Source organism: Embiotoca jacksoni, unplaced genomic scaffold (assembly GCF_022577435.1).
Source record: "Embiotoca jacksoni isolate LCO1_2020_lvr unplaced genomic scaffold, fEmbJac1.0.p SCAF_8, whole genome shotgun sequence".
In the NCBI taxonomy this organism is placed as follows: domain Eukaryota; kingdom Metazoa; phylum Chordata; class Actinopteri; family Embiotocidae; genus Embiotoca; species Embiotoca jacksoni.
In genome coordinates, this window is record NW_027185436.1 from 19,320,950 (window position 1) to 19,338,324 (window position 17,375).

Genomic DNA, 17,375 nt, shown 5'->3' on the forward strand with positions numbered 1-17,375 from the left:
ACTGGAAGGAGTTGGAGCTATCTCACACCATTTCTCGAAGGCTCTGTGTAAAGATTACAACTGAATACTAATTGACTATTTTTCACAGCAAACAGATAAAAACAACTTGATTACCAAATCCAGATCTGAAAAGAGGAAATTAGGTAAAGCGGCACTTGAACATGTCAGAAGACTGACACAGACAGGCTCCTTGTCCCAATGTAAACATATCAAACAGACAGCTGCCTGAACCGTCACCTTACCTCCTAAATGTTCTCACCCATTCTGTAAAAAGATGATTCGATCTCTGTAGCCTGGCCTTACCTTCTCCCACACAGAGACGGTACAAGCCTTAAAGACTAGTTCCCTCATATCCAAACCACGAGCAGGTAATCAGCGATAGGTTTTGGGCTCCACAAGTCTCTTTGGACAGTCGCGTAGCTGCCGAGGTAGACGGACCTCTCTTCACAGAGTTCTGAAACCGCAGCATAAGTCTGCAACCTGATCCTGAAGTTCAGCTGAAGTCCATGCTGCTATCCAACCCTGCTGATTAAATTACTGCCTGCCAGAGATACAGCCGCCCAATAACACACCATCACAGACTCTAACTGATAAGCAAAGAGTTTAACGGTAAATTAATATGAACTCAAGGCCAGCATAACAACTACATGTGGTAAAGAAAAAGTGTTTAGCTCCCTGACACTTTGGTTAGCTCTTCTTCTCTAAGAGAGTGCAAATAGTTAAATATCTAGTCCCTAGTAATTGGCTCAATCCCATATTTTGCCCTGTGAAACCTCAGTCAGACTCTAAGCTTGCAGAATACGGTTATATGCAGTTTTAGGGGTGTGAAAATGGCTCCTTGCTATCTTTTTGGATGCCAATAAAATAGAAAATACAGGCTGTTTATTCACTCTGATTTTGCTCTAATCGCCAATCTGACAGGGCTTTCCCAAGCTGGTTCTCATTTCACTGGAAAGCTGTGTGATATCCAAGACATCAAGTGGAAGAAGAAAAAAAAAAAAAAAAGAGAGAAGGAGAAGAAGAAGGAGAGAGATGCAATCTAAGTAAAAGACCCAGAAAACAACCTTTTTCATTTGAACTCATTGGACAAAAAGTCATGTCAGTAATATGAGTCAGCCCAAGTTGGCCTGTCAGGACCACTTGCCCCTCACATTTATCCCAAAGTACCTACTAACAATGAAACCTCAAAAGGGACAGTATCTCAAATGCAGCAAGAGGCAGGAGTCTGAACTTTACAGTCAACAACAAGCTCAGAGAAAAAGACGCCTAACCACTGAATGCTCTGATGAACAAGCACTCCTGACTGAGACAATGGAGCAATTCGAGGGAGCAGGGGAGGGTTATAGAGGGATACAATAACAACACTCCAGACACAGCTCATCGCAACTCCTCTGACACTGTGACTGGCCGGCTTATCATACGAGAAATGCTGGTGGCCATCGTTGGCCTTTAATTTCACCCCAGCACCAATCTAATTAAGGGGCACTAGACTGAGCACAGTCACCCACTTACTGATGACTTACAAAGATTTCAAAACAAAGGACCTAACATGGTCAACCAATAGGCATACCTTTGAAAAAAAAAAAAAAAAAAAAAAAAAAGAGTCAAATAATTAAAGAGAATAGAATAATAAGAGCACTGAGGACAAGACAAATGCAACAGCACGTACTATACTTATATTTTTTGAGTTTCTACCATTATGTATACTTAATCTATATATAACATATATGACCAGCTCTGTTTAATTCTGGAGGGGGAATCCTGTCGTATCTCTTCTCTTAAGTTATAATTTACAGTCACTACTGTCAACTCTCTAATGATGGCAGAAAATGTCAAAGAAATCAAATAAAGACCAGAATGGATAAATGAAAACAGTTTGGGTCAAACGGACTCAGCATACAGCTTGCGCAGCAAAGAAGAGAACAACGAGGTCATGTTTGTTGTGCTGTTGCTGAAAAAACAACAAACAATCTGTGAGAAATATTGGATTTAAGCATTTGTATCTCCCTAGGCAACGATATGAAGCTGTACAAAACAACAGTACTGCTTTAAGCATAACAATCTTAAACTGTTAATATGATCTTAAAGGCAATGCTAACACGCTGAGGTTTACTGGCTTTAAAGTTTTCTGTAGCTTGTCCTGTTAATGGTCTAGATGACCGATCACCCAAGTTATTACCCTGCAAACTAAGGGAAGCCTGAATGTCTGTGCAGATTCCATGATTATCCATCCAATACTTATTTAGACACTCTCCTAAAGACACATTATGGTGGTGCTCAAGAATAAGTCAGGATGTCTTCGAAGTCATGAGAATTCGCCATCTGCAGACCGAGAATAGCTCTACCAAATGCCATCTACATCCAACAGTTGTGGAGATATTTATATAAAGAATGGACCAACTAAGGGACATGGAGCCAGACGATTAACATGGCAAAGGATGCCCAAAAGCATCTAAATTAAGTACTGTGGGTTAAAGGAAAATACAAGTTGTCATTGTGTTTAGGTATGAACTGTCCCTTTAAACTGCTCTGTTACTTGACAGTGCAGCTTGGGGATTTCAATAACAGGCATTGTAATTAGCCACCACATAATAGGAATGACCTTATTAAGCTGCTGCTGGGTCACAAGCAGATTTAGGTTACCAAAACACATGTGCTACCAATTAAGTCTTTTTTTTTAATCAAGCACTATCTTTTCATACCTTTTCCTTTATCTCAATTGGCGCATGAGTGAACAAACACACCAATACACAAAGTCAAATCTTTCTTTAGGAGAGCAAGTATCAATATTTATGCACTGACTGAGTCCATAAATACCAGCGGCCAATCCAAAAATCAATGCTCGCCTGTTACATATTTTAATCTCCTTATGAAGGTCACATTACTTCAACAACGCCTGAGAGGGTGAAGCACACACAGACACTAAACTAAAGGAGCTAGCAGATTTTGCATTCACGCCGCCCGACCCTATCCTAGTACAACTGATGTCACTGAACCACATACTGTACTGAAGAGTGTAAAAACAAATAGAGCTCATCAGCATTAAATAGATTTACAAAAGCCATTATGTGGCAAATGCTGTGTCTGAAAGTCTGCGTTTCCAGGGTTTAGCCCTGTGTAAGTCTTGTACATTATAGATGAGGCAGAGGAGAAGGGGAGTGTTCAGTGGAGCACTATCAGTTACCAGAAGGCCAATCTAAATCTCCTATATCATGACTAACCTCTACTTCAGAGCCACAGGGGTGACACAGCAAGAACCTCAGCCTTTCCACGCAGGCGGCTGTAAACTTTGGAACAACACTCCAGCCTACACAGAACTCCATCAAAATGACTGTGTTCTCAGTGCTAAAACTGAGGGACTGCCAAAGTGATTCCTGCCATCATATGAATTTGTCACTTTGCTAACAGAGTTTATGAAAGTTAGATGAACATTTTACGATCTTGTTAAAACCGGTTACATTATTAAAAGGGCACATTCATCCTGCGAGGCGAGAAAGATAGCCTGTAGGAGATTGAAAATTTAATAAGCTCAATGCAGTGGCTGGAGATTGAGAAACTTGGCAGAGATTTAGCTTTGAAATCCTGAATATGGCCACGAGATGATTTACCCTCATTGTATCATGCATGCACTCAAGCGGGTCAAAAGACAGGGGATTCTGCAAACCTGTGATAAACCCATTAACTGGCTTAACTTCAGATACTTCCCCCAACGTTTAATCTGTGATATGAAGCAATGTTTCTGCTGCTATTTTTAACATACACCCTTTTAGTTCAGCGTAATGGCATACTATCAGATCTACATGTATTTTTATTCCACAGGCTTTATTTAACATTGCTGTACCGGCATGTTATCACAAATCTGTATGGTTGTTGTTTTTTTCCTTCGTGGTAATACACCGCTGCTGAATGAATAAAAAGAGTAGTGGGATGGTAATGCTCAGGGCTATCATGACAGGCCAGGCAGTAGATGAAGGTGGCTGGTGTCAGCAGGCTCAGAAACAGCTGACCCTGGAGGAGACTGGGAAGGACTCTCTCTACTATCGCTGATCAGGCCGTGATAAACATTATCTCAGCATCATAAGTGTACTGTTATCTGATAGGGTAAAAACCACTGACTACATGCAGTGCTGCGTATGTATGTTTGTGTGTGTGTGCACTTGTCACGCTGGCACCCGACACCCTGTGTGTTAAGTCATGCCGTCAGCTCCTCGCAGACCTGTTACAGCAGAGAAGCAATGGGCCCTGTTCCAATAGCAACACTGTCTTACATTCGAGGCTTGTATCTCAATCAAGAAATAACACAGGATTAAGAGCCATGTTTACTGCTTATAAATGACAGCAAATTTCTCTGCACTGATTAGAGCTAAAAATATATTTTATTATCAAACAAAAATGTATTAATAACAGTTTGAAATAATTTCTAAAGCAAAAGAAGCACGACACATTCATCAACACTTTTGAATTTACTTTCGGAATTTGAGATAAATAGAATTGTTTAGTTATTGATTCCTCGGAGGGGTAAAAATAAAGAACTATTTTTTTGTATTAATTAAATAATGACCATCATTTTCAAGTTATCATTTGCCAGACCTCAGTATTGGATCATGAGGCAAAAATCACACCAGTGTAACATTAGTCAAACGATATCCTGCACCACCCAACAAATCAGGTGAAGACTTGTAAAACGGTATTAAAGATCAAATTTAGCCCATATCCTAGTCCTGCACTTCTCAGCATTAGCTATCTCTTTCTTATTGACATATCAGAAATAAACAATCACTAAATTATAGTCGTTGATAATATAAACAATCTTTGCATATGTAACAAGAATAGATGTGAACGAAACATGGCAACGTAGAAGCAACAGAAAAAAAAGATCCTGATGCTCTAATCCTACTGTAGTTTCCTATAAATGTTGCAGATTGCAAACTACTCCCTCTTTTGCTGTATTTGCTATCACTGAAGAAGAGACTTCATGAATAAACAAACTGGTATATGAGGGAGAAATCTGGATGACCCCTGTGCATCAGTAAGACAATGATAACTAGTCAGTCCACTGGAGAAGCAGAAAGGGCTGCTGAGTAAATGGTGTGTAGCAAAAGCAGCGTGCGGTCCTGGGTCAGCCAGCAGCATCTGAGCGTTAATAAGGGGAGTAATTGAATTAGAGGATCAGTGGAGGCCTGTAGTGTGGGCGCCACGCGGCTCTAATTTCATTACAAGTGATGTAAACATGAGGTTGGCCCCCAGTGCAGGGGCCTCCCACATCAATACATACACAACCACACATTCACAAACATCTATGATGCTCACATATGAAAATAAATGACAAAACCACATACACCTGTTTGTTCCATGTAACATCCTCTCCTACAGGAACCTCAGCCTGTGTTTGTGAGAGTTGAGGTAATAAATGCAGATTGTGTGGCACAAGAAATAAAGAAATACAGAAGCATGGAGTTTGAGCAGCATCAGCTTTTCATGGTATAGTATTCATTAAATTTGGTGCAGCACAGTGTCTCAGTGGTAAGTATTGTCATCTCATAGCAAGAGGAGAATTGATTCTCAGCACTTTCTGTGAGATGTTTATGTTCTCTGAATATCAATATGTATGAATAAATGATAAATCTGGCATTAACGTTGGTGCGAAGAGACTACACGAGGCATTAAGTTGGCACGACAGAATATTTTTGTTTTTGTTTTGTTTTTTAGATTACATCTATACTGCAAAGTCATTGTTTATTTCCAGTCTATGTGGCACATGATTTTGATCATCATCTTAATGTGCCCTGGCCTTATGATTCACTTGACCATCAAACAAAGCACAGCTCAAATAAACCCGCAGGTCTGACTGCAGGCCTCTTCACACTCAACAATGGTTATGAGGGCAGGAGTTAAACAAGAGGAAACTGTTCACATTCCAATAAATCTTGCCCCTTTTCATCTCAGCTCAGACAATGAGATACTCCCAGAGGCAGATCACTTATCAATATGCAAGTGGCACATTTTGCCTTAGTGCTTTCCAAAACATCACACTGCTGCATCAGGCAGTAAATCTGTGAATTTTCTCCACTTTAAACAGCGTTAAATGCTTGCTTCGATCAGCTTTTGATGTATGCACATGTTTGTTTTCTAACACCCTGCAAAGCCTGTCAATTATCTCACAAGTTTACCCTGCAACAGAGCAGGAGGAAAGTATGGGTGAGGACTGACTTATCAAGTAGACAGGCATCTGACCTCTGAGGCCATTCCCACTGGTTTCTAAAGACAATTTCAAGCAACACTCTGTTACTTAGAAAAAAACAAATAACACGCTCTTCTTCTACCAAACAAAAAGGTGACTATTTGTGCAATAAAAAGCATCTTAGCTCAGTTTATTACAGTCAGAGGTTTGGCAGATAAAACATTGCTTGGTCTGGTATGACCGGTCACTTTTTATGGTTAATTTAGCCAGATATAGCTATATAAAAGACATTACTGTGTCATATAACTCATGTAATGACTCTTCTGTGCATGTTCTATACTGAGACAAAATTTTACATTATTCGATAACCGTCACTTTTAGCCCCAGACGCCACTGTTCAGTCAAGATTATATGAAACTGTGTTTTTCAAAGACAGGGTTTGGAGGAAAATAGGTGCAGTATTATGGCTGGGCTACATCTATGCTTTGTTGTCTGCTGCTTTTGCATTCTTGACAACAGCTGTCAGAAAATTTCACAATAGTCCATTTTAAAAAGGGTACAAAACTAGCTCACTGGTTGAAAATGACTGTTCTGTATTAACAAATCCACACAGTTTGAGAAGGCTCCTACTCAAAATATGAAGTACTGTGCTGTATCTTATCTACATGTAATTGAAACAGTAGACAACACCTCAACTGCATTATATTTCTATGACTGCAATTTCCAAAACTGTAGATGCATATTTTATAGGAAGGAAAGTGAGTAAAGACAGAGAATGGCTTATTTCTTCTGCCACTTACATTGATCTCAAAAACTTCTGCACACTATAAAGTGCTATAACAGAGGAAAACGTTTTATTATTGTCAACACTTGCAGAATAATAACGATAACTCAGTGTCTGTGAAATTCCCTCTTCAGCACAAATCTGCAAGCCTAAAAGAGGACTAGCAACAAAGCCAAAAAAAAAGGGTAGAAAAATCTCTAGGGCAAAGGGAAAAAAAATGACACTTTCATCAAGTTTTCTCTGAAGAAAACACACATGCTGTAAGACTGAAAGATGTAAGACAGAAAGATGTAATGACTGCAGACAGCTGTGTTTCCCAGGAAGATACCTTTACCAGGGTGCATCTGCGGTTTGTTGATTGCATCTCCATCATAAGATAACAGAGCTGCAGGCTAATGGAGCTTGCTGAAGAAGTGCCTCATGCTCTGTCAGTTTTTCATTATCACTACACTCAGTCTTACACAGGACCATGCAGTATTGGTAATTACTGATGCTACGGAAATCTTTCAGGACTCATAATCGGCTCTTTTTCCACTTGAGGGAACTAACAACACCGCCTCCAACCCACCCACCCCTTCACCAATACCCCTGTCCCTCCCAGTCCATTTCTCTGTTGACTGAGTGGTGCAAAACACCAACTAATGACATGATAGGATTCATGTTGACTTCAAAAGCAACCACCGCAGGAACAAGGGAAGGACTTTTGTGTCACCAGACCTTGCTCATAGATGATTATCACAAGATAGAATGAATTCGGGTTCAGAAGAAAGCCAAGTAATTCCAAAAGAAACCTCCATATCTCACATTAAACAATCTGTCTGGTATGTACGTGCATGCAGGAAAATGCACAATAGATGTCCTTTACACATAAGTGTTGGAATATCTTTAATGATTTTTACAAATATATTTTATATATAAAAAAAAAACATTTTAAATGTCATTGTTCACATTTGGTTGCTTTAAACATTATGATGCACATGACTGAAATGGCAGGCGAGCCCTTAAGAAATGTTGACAAGCTAATTATCAAGTAGCCCTGTCACAAGCAGGCAGAGAGTTTAAAAATAAAGTTCACACCACCCTCATTATGTAAACAATCAGTCCATAGTGCTAACCTCGCACCTCTATAGATTGCAGCTGGCGGACTTAAACACAAGAAGGCCACACTCTCCGTGTGTGAGACAGGACGGTTTGAGGGTTGTGAAAGCTGTCTGAGAATATATCTGTGTTTATTTGTGTTTGTACCCACCAAACCAAAATCAGGAAAAATGGCAGGAGAAATTTGATATAGACAACACATTCGTTAGTTTCTTATGTTACTATTACTGTCAGTATGATTCCTGAACCCCGTCATATCACAAGGAAATATCAGTGACATTGTTCATCAACACGCAGGAAGAAGCTGTTAATAACAAAGCTTCAGTTCAGCCAAAAGATGTCACCCATAACATCGCCCTCCGCGAAAACAGTCTGGTAAGTGCTGAGGAGACACAGTAGAGGAAGCCAGCAGCCCCATGCATGCACACGCGCACACACACACACACACACACACACACACACACACACACACACACACACACACACACACACACACACGACTCATTCCCTTTGCACAAGCACCACACTGAGGTCTAATCGATGGAGCTCATTCATATTGAACCACAGTTGTCAGGGGAAGCCGGGGGAATTACAAGCAGCCTCCGCTGTGAGATCGCAGCCTGAAGGAAGCTTGAGGAAGATGAAGCCAGCTTCGCTCTGGAAAACCTGCTGTTTACTGTCCACAGCATTTTCAACAACACGGTTGCTGGGTCTCTTCGATACAGGAAAAATCACAGTTAACAGGTACGACAGTACTTAAACCAGATGGTTACATAACGATATGCCATTTAAACATTGTCATTTAAAGATTGTAAATCCCAGTAGATGTTTCTGATACTCTGTAGTAGCACCAGTATACACTGTGACGACAGAAGGCACCAAACCAGAACTTTGATATCAATTCTCTGAAATTCACATTTTATTGCATTCAAATGTTTTTGAATAAACAATAAATTATTAACTGAGAACAACTGATATGCTTTATCAGATAAGCAGCAGGGCCAAATTAAATCAGAAGTGGGCCTTGGGGCAAAAATCAGCCGTGGGATAAACCTCACGTTCTCGCCTCATTTGTCATTGTCTGATTTCGAATATGATTCATGCAAAAATGGCACTCGCTAATATTATAAAAGAAGTAAAACAAGACAAGGTGTCAATACACTGTAGTGAAAAGCAGCACCTACAGGATCCTTATCATTTTACTTTACATTGTATCTTAGTGGTGAATATCAGTAAACAAATGTGTAATCATTAAAACTACCACCGCTAAAACACAGTGAACCTGAGACCTTGATGAGTACAATTGTAGGACAATCTATTTGCCTTGCCGTGATTTCACTGTAATTACAGTATAGCTCTTATTACTATCCTCACTTCCTCTAGAAACATCTTCCCTGCAATCTCCAACACATAACTGATGTTCAAATGCTCATTATCACTGACAATAAATAAAACAGATAGAAATGACCTCTCAAGCGAGAAGAATCCAACAGGCCAATATGCCAACAACCTCCTGCAGGCTTGATCTTTTCTTTGGACAGGGAGGAGGTGAATGCACAGGTCTAAGTAAAGAAGCATTGTCTCCTGACTCTTCCCCTACACGGGTGGTCAGTGGTCATGAAACACCAAGAAAGGAGCCACTTTGACCCCAATTAGCTTCAATAACGATTCTAAACGAACACAAGCACAAGTCAGCAGAGCTCATTTCAAAATTAAACCAACAACTGGAGGAAATATTACTCATGGTTCACAAGTTCACAATCCGTAGCAGGGAGACGAACATGGAAGCCTGAAACTGCTGACAGCAAATGCCTCCGCTGCAGTCTTCAACTGCCCTTAATGGGCCGTGCCAAGCCCAGCATCAACAAGCCTTTATCTCCCTTTCACACAGAGAACTCACCAGTAACTTCTGCTGCAGCCTCTGGTGGCTCAGGGTGTCTGGGCTGAGTGGCAGAGCTCTGCTGTTGTCCTCTAGAAGACAAACGCTGTCCAAACGCTGGAGGGGTAAAACTTCATTTCTCAGCTGTAGGGGTGGCAGGGGGCAGAAGAGAACACAAGGCTGCAGTCAACAATATAAATTAATAAAAAGTGCCTTTCCTTAAGAAAGAAAATCTTTACACAATGATGAGTTTTCACAATAGCAATGGAAGTTTTACAACTTGATTGTGCAGTTTCTGGCTATCTCACTGTATTTCAAATAACCCTTCCCCATTGCTGCTGCGTCCCACTGGTGATGAAATCTGTCCGCAGTCTATCTGCAAGTGTAGGTGAGTGGCCGCTCAGAGCCAGCGGGAGGTCTGAGTGGGAAAACAGATAACAGCTACGCTCACACAGTGCAAGCAGAATGTGTTCTGCGTTCATTGATCTTCACAGATTCACTTTGACAATACAGAGAATAAAGCAACTACCTGCCCACCTGCTGCTTTCAGCATACTTTGAACACACCACTTGACTAAAGTTTCATCACAGGGAAAATAGAGGTACTGGTGTGAGGTGAAACCAAACAAAACAAAACAAAATCACACAATAAAAATATAAGAAGAATGTTTTTATAATGTGCTTTATATATATAAAAAAAAAGTCCTCATGGGATTTTCTTGTTAATCTCTGCATGTCACATAATATGACCTGATTTGTATAATATTGTGTTATTCTCGTCACCCAGATGTTTTACACAGGTGTGTTAACTTACAGTCCAAGACCTGCAGACAACCATGCAACATGTGAACCGAGTGTATCGATGAAAAATAACGCTTCAGCACTCATTCAACCAGATACTTACAAACCCACAAAAGTATAAGATGCCAGCAAGGTAAAATAACATCCTCTCTCCATGTTCAATCACTTAACCAGCAACGCTGATAGCACTACCTAAACTGCTTGTTATTGCCAAGCTAGTGGAGCTGGCTGGAAATAATAATGCCCCCTATTAAAATATTCATGGCTCCAGTCAGGTGGAACCAGATGCTGCTTTTGTGTCATAGAGGGAGAGCTGTAACTCGACTCAAGCATGGAAGGCCATCACCACATGGAGCTAAAGACTTCATGGAACAAACATGGATGCTGCTGACCTACGAACAAAACACAGGATGTCATGACACTCACCATGTGCCATTTTCCTGCAAGTCCTCAGACAGAGGGCAATGGTTCAGTAGGTTGGTCCATATGGGGTTGAAGGCTGAGGTGCCGCTCACAGTTCACCACCCTGCGTCGGTGCCGCTTTGTACCCCACCCTGACATTTGTGGCCATGGCCAGGAGATGACCTTTTTTGTCCATGCCATGCTTTAGTGATGAATACTAATGCTATGGTGCCGTGTGCTCGCCACTCATGGGAACAAGCAGGGCTATTTTTAGCCACATGTCCCCAGCTGCACATCTCCAACCCGGGGCCAATGGGCAATTAGTGTTTGTTTCTCATGGCAGGAGGCAGTGCTCGAACCTCCATAACACAAACAGACATCTGGACAGAGGCTGTCTCTGTCCTGCCCCGGACCTCTGCCAGGGGGCACGGCACTTAAAGCCACGTAGTCCCTCCATTCATCTCAACTTTCATAGGTGCTCGGACACTCCTCTCTCTGATCTGCTGCCATTCACACACTGATGTATAAACTTCCTCAAACCATAGCAATTGCCAGAAAAAAACTAAAACATAATGTGTTTAAATCTGAGCAGCAGACACTTTCAAACAAACACTTGTTTGTCAAATGGGCCACGAACTGTATCAATCCCAGTGTTTTTCAGAATGCGTTTAGAAAAAAGTTACAGCTGTAATTATCAACTACTTTCTAAAACGATGGTAACAAGTTGTTTGTTTTGTTCAGTCCAACACTGTAAAAAAAAAAAAATCAACTTAACATGATATAAATTTTCACTAGTAAGAAGCTGGAACTCCTTTAAAAAAAAGGAGTGATTTTCAAAATAGCTGTAGATTAATTCACATTAAATCATCGAATAGATTAATCGAGCAGTCCCAAATTTATGGCCACAATTTTTTGAGAGGTAACGTTCAAGAACATTTCATCATCACGGTGTAAATGACTCTTCAATCATGTACAAAGCATCAGCGTAATCAACATTTGTTTATTACTGTTAATTGTCATTCTGAGAGTGAGCTCTCTGTTTTCATTTACGTTATGAATATTACATTCAGACATTTCTAATTAAGCAGAATACAACCCTGACTATTATTCCAGCATGCAGCCATTTGCACATACTCATGTTGTGTGTTAGTCCCAGACCCAGACTTTCAACATTATCTAAGATAATAAAGTATAATATGATATATTTGGCTGAGCAGGTATAATGAGTCAGTTTAGGAGTCTGCATGTCATGACGACCTCTTTAATTCATTTTAGTCAGGGCAGAGCTAATTCAATCCACCTTATTACAGCTTCTTCATGCAATTATCCTGTGCCCCTGTTCATTGATGGGCCAGCATGGAGGCAGTGGATTGGACAGCAAGCTTACTGACCCCACAAAGATCTATAATACAGAATAATGTAGCGTACCCTATCATAAAGTTAACAAAAATGAATCACAGCAAAAAGGGAATCACTGTATTGTGGAAGCTACTGCACAGCCAAGCTTCTTTTCTTTTAGTAATCTGCTGTGAAATTCCACTTGATCGGGACATTAGAATCAATTACATACCCACATAAAAACAAAGCATTACCTCCGGAGCACATTAGCATCCAATTAATCATTATCAGTGTTAAAAGTGGTGGAGAAACAGCAAGTGTGCCTTGAACTGATTGGCACAGTGTGTCTGTAGCACTGCCTGCCAATAATATGTTATCAAAGAGTGAGCAATTAACCTCCAACACAATGGACAATACACAGAGTGGAGTGTGTCTGTGTAAAGGGCGTGGACATTGGAGATGTTGTTCAACAACCACTTCAGACATCACAATATCCTGCTTTTGTAGCCTGCTGTTTTCAGCTACATGCTGAATAAATCAGAAAGAGCAGGGCTCTTTGGATCTATATCCAAAGGTAATAATTCAGAAACTTTAGGTTCAATTATCCTTTAACATGAAACTGAACACAATCTTGATTTTTAAAGAAAGTCTCAGCACAGCATGGACAGCACACACAGCAAGCAAAACCTATGAACAGAAAGGCAGAGACAGACAGAGACTGAGATTGAACCTTTAGAGATAAGCTTTTTTATTACAAAGCAAATCCTGACAAATAATCATCACTCCCTGTGGATTTTGGCAAGATCCACATAATCATCCCCGGCATCCCCGCCCTTAGTCATGATTGTCTACCTTTCAAAACGGATCCAAACAGCCCTCCACCTCAGCTGACCACAAACACAGACTAAGTGACAGCACACACAGACACACGGCAATCTTTCACATGTGTTTCATTTATATGCTTTGTAGTTTTGTTAGCCAAGACTAGTGCTAACTAAAATCCTGCTAGAGTGAAAGAAAGGTGTTTTTCTTCTGAGTGCTTCTTTTCCTGAGCTTAGCTGCTAAACTGGACCTTTATTTGGATTATTGCATTATTTAACATATCTGTTGTATTTCTTTTTCCTTTGGTTTTCTGGTAATTAAAAAAAAAAGAAAGTTTTTAGACATGTAAAAGGCACATGATAGGCTGGTTGGAGTTTGCCTAACAGCATTTGAGGTACTCTGAGAACACGAGGAAAAAGATTGTCTAATCTGATGAGTTAAAACTGAATTTGGTAGGAAGTCCAAGGCACTATGTCTGGGAAACACCAGGCACTGCTCATCACCCAGCTAAAAACAAGGCGGTGGTAACATCATGATATGGAGGTGCTTCTCAGGGGCAAGCACTAGGACAGGAGTGCTGAATTGAAAGGTGAATGCAGCCAAATACAGAGGGTGTAGCGAGCAGAGACTGGGGCGACGGTTCACCTCTGCGTGACACCATACAGCCAAGATAAGAGTGGATTGGATTCGGGAAAAGTCTGTGCCAGTCTTCGAGTGTCCCAGTGAAAGCCCAGTGACGTAAACCACACAGAACATCGGTGAAGATGGGAGTTCATAGGCGCTTTTCATCCGATCTGATGAAGCTTGACGGGATCTGTCAGGAAGAGTGGGATAATCTACCCAAATCCAGGTATTCTTATAGCGACTTACCCAAGAAGACTCAAAGTTGTAACAGCAGCCAAAGGGGTTTCCACAAAGTAATAAATTTAGGTTCTAAATATTTATGGAAATTATTGTCATTTCTAAAGATTTCTAAAAAATATTTTGGGTAATTGAATGTAGATCAATGGGTAAAAGGGCTAATATTATTAATTTAAAATTAAATTAAAAACACTATAAGGTGCAAAAAGTGAGGAAGTGAATACTTTCTGAGGCAAATATCATTACTCTTTGTAGTAATTGCTATAAAGACAGTCAATATCCATAGTAACACTGATTTTTTTTTTTGGCATAAGCTTTGCACCACCAGAGTAGGGCCTTCAGCCTTGACTGTGAAAATGTCACAGTAATAATGAGCATTAGGACACATTTATAAACTGAAGCTGCAGCACTCAAACAACAAACCACAGCTAACTTCTAGGGGATCTGATAACGTGCCATTCGCACCAGAGCAGCGTTGTCCATCCAACTGAGCGTACAATCCTGATCAACTACAGGAACAATCAATTATGAATGTAGTCAGATTCCTGAAGTGATTACAGGCTACCCTCCTCTGACCTCCAGCGGTGTCAGCAGCCAGTCCACACCACAGCAGTCAGTCAATCTGCCAAGATGACGACAGCTGGCACAACATATCTACTTACATTACATTTGAGCTGCGGGATCTATGGTGTAACACAATCATGTGCTGTATGTAAACATACAAATGCACATATGTCAAGAAACAGACTGTAACACTTGCACACATGTGTAAAGACATATGCAACACAGAGATACACAAAAGAACATGTGCACAAAAACACTGACTGTGTTTAGAGCGGATCTAGTGTCAAGGCTTATAGAGTACAAAACATCGATATAAATCTGTCATCACATGGAAATACCCCGAGAACAAACAAGAGGCATACGCCTGCTTTTCATGCACGGGACAGTGCAACAATTAGAGCAAGTGATGGGGTTGCCGACGATGATAATGCACTTTCACTCTGCTGTCACAGAGTCTCCCGGAGCCATCTTTACAGAGATTTCCCTATGAAGATGGTGTTATGTAACAGCGGCCGTGGACCCTGCTGTTCATATCACTAATGCCTCACACTGAGGCAGGGTCACGTGCCTTATCCAGGCCACATCGAGGCGCCAGCAGCAGCACAGTTCCAGCTGTTACTACACCCTAGCCTCAGTCACTCAGGACCATGCTGAGCCATGCTCTTCGCACACTACTACATCCTCCACTGAGCAGCCATGTTCAGCACCTCAGCCTATTTCTCTTTAATGTGCTCCTCTGACACAATTCTTCATATTACTATTACTATTCAACAAATCCACCAAACACTGCACACACTACACATACATGAGACACTGCTGCATTCTTTTGTCAATTTAACTGGACAACCAAGTTACACACGACACCATGAGGAAAAATATGAATTTAATTTTGTCCCCTAAAAGGTAGCCTATTGTGTTAGCACGTGAGGATTTGTGTCTGTAGTGCACAAAGTCCAACACATGTCAACAGAAATACCAAACATGTGCTTGAGATCATTTATAAGTACTTTCTCCCTCACAAGAATTATCCCCTGAAGAGTACTGACAAGTTTATTTTTCTAATTTTGAGGTGCTCCAACTAATAATGTTACATTTGCAGAACAAATGTGCACTTGTACGCAAAAGGAGCAACTTGCAGTGACAAAACAACTGAGACTTATCATCCAACTCCACAGTTCCTCTCACCTCTACTGACCATTTTAGCATCTTTAACTAAATGTTTGGGTCGTACGACCCACAACTCTACTGTTTTGGTTCTTTCTCGGTGGTCTCATCAACCTTATTTCTGTATTTACAATGCTGGTCGCTGTTTTCAAAAACTTCATAAATAAACACCACCTGCCCAGCACAACAGCAGACAGACAAAGTTAGCGGCTAGCTCGTGAAGACTGTGGAGCATTTAGCAATTCAACAGACAGATATTTCCATTAAGAGTTGCTGGAGACCAAAAACAGGAGAAAAAATAAAGTAAATATTGGACTTTGCTTGTGTTACTCCAAGCAAAAACGAAAACCAAAAAAATTAGTAGAGCAAAATAAATGTCTTGCTCGGGAAAATATTGGTCACAATTTTTTTATTGCATATTTAGATTTATGAAGAATACAGGAACAGTTTTCTATTAAAAAAAAAAAAGACAAAAATTACATCAGTTATCAGACTCATAAAATCTAGTATTTTTGTCTCTTGTGCAAATACCAAATGGCATCCATATGGTATAAAGTCAGTTAGCCGTGAATTTACAAACAGTACTTTTCTGAGCCAAAAAACTATGTATAAAGGGTTTTCCTTAACATTATTATACTTGGGCACCGTACCCAAGTGTTTTTTCACAGCCAAATGAAAGAAACTATTTTGAGTGTGGACTAGGAGAATTAGAAATCTGCAGTTCAGAGCCATTCATTATAAGCCTTGTTTAACCAGTGTTTTTGTGATTATTATTTTTTCATGGCATACAATGTTTTCTGCTAAATAATGTAATGATAATAGTCCAAAATGATGTGAAAATGCATAGTTTTCAACAACCACCTCTCCCACCCACATACCCACAAATCACTGCGACCACTGAGCACCTAAGCCCCCCAGAAACCTAAGGCAAACTTGAACTCCTAATGCGGTAAACCCTCCCATTTGGTGCATATGCAAATGTTACTTGGCCCAGGGCTGGATTCAAATTTTTTTTTTCAGAAGCTGTCTTACTCCCTCCTAGCACACCCACCACCACTACACCACCCCACCACATCCTCTCACGCTATCAACTCATTGGAGAGCAAACACATTTGAGTTAGAAATATGAATACTTGTCTCCTGTGCATAGTGAAGATAAAAGTCACCTGCCGGCTGCTCAGGGATAACCAGCAAAATGATGAATGGCCATGCCTGCTTGTCAAGGTAGGCAGGAGGAGCTACGGTATGAATGGGAGTTTGGCGTCAGAGTACTCTCTCATACCCGAGGTGTGAGACTGACAGCCCTAATTATGGAAGCGCTTCAAATGAGTGACCTTGTGAGGCAGCGGAAACAGCCATACCTGTGCGTACACACGCACACACGCAGACACACAGACAACATGTTTTCCCACAGTGAAAATCACAGCTCAGCCTTGACTGTCTATGCAGCTTTCTGCTCTCATGACTGCCACCTATAGGTTT

The 17,375-nt window shown here is 40.7% G+C and overlaps 1 protein-coding gene across 2 annotated transcripts in view; it reads right to left on the reverse strand.

The window, feature by feature from the left end:
* Nucleotides 1-10,082, reverse strand: part of rimbp2b (RIMS binding protein 2b) — a 66,290-nt gene extending 56,208 nt beyond the window's left edge. For both annotated transcript variants that reach the window (XM_069178159.1, XM_069178155.1), the window contains exon 1: nucleotides 9,964-10,082. The gene's annotated coding sequence lies outside the window, so the exon portion shown is untranslated. The remainder of the gene's footprint in view (nucleotides 1-9,963) is intronic.
* Between the last annotated feature and the right edge of the window lie 7,293 nt (nucleotides 10,083-17,375).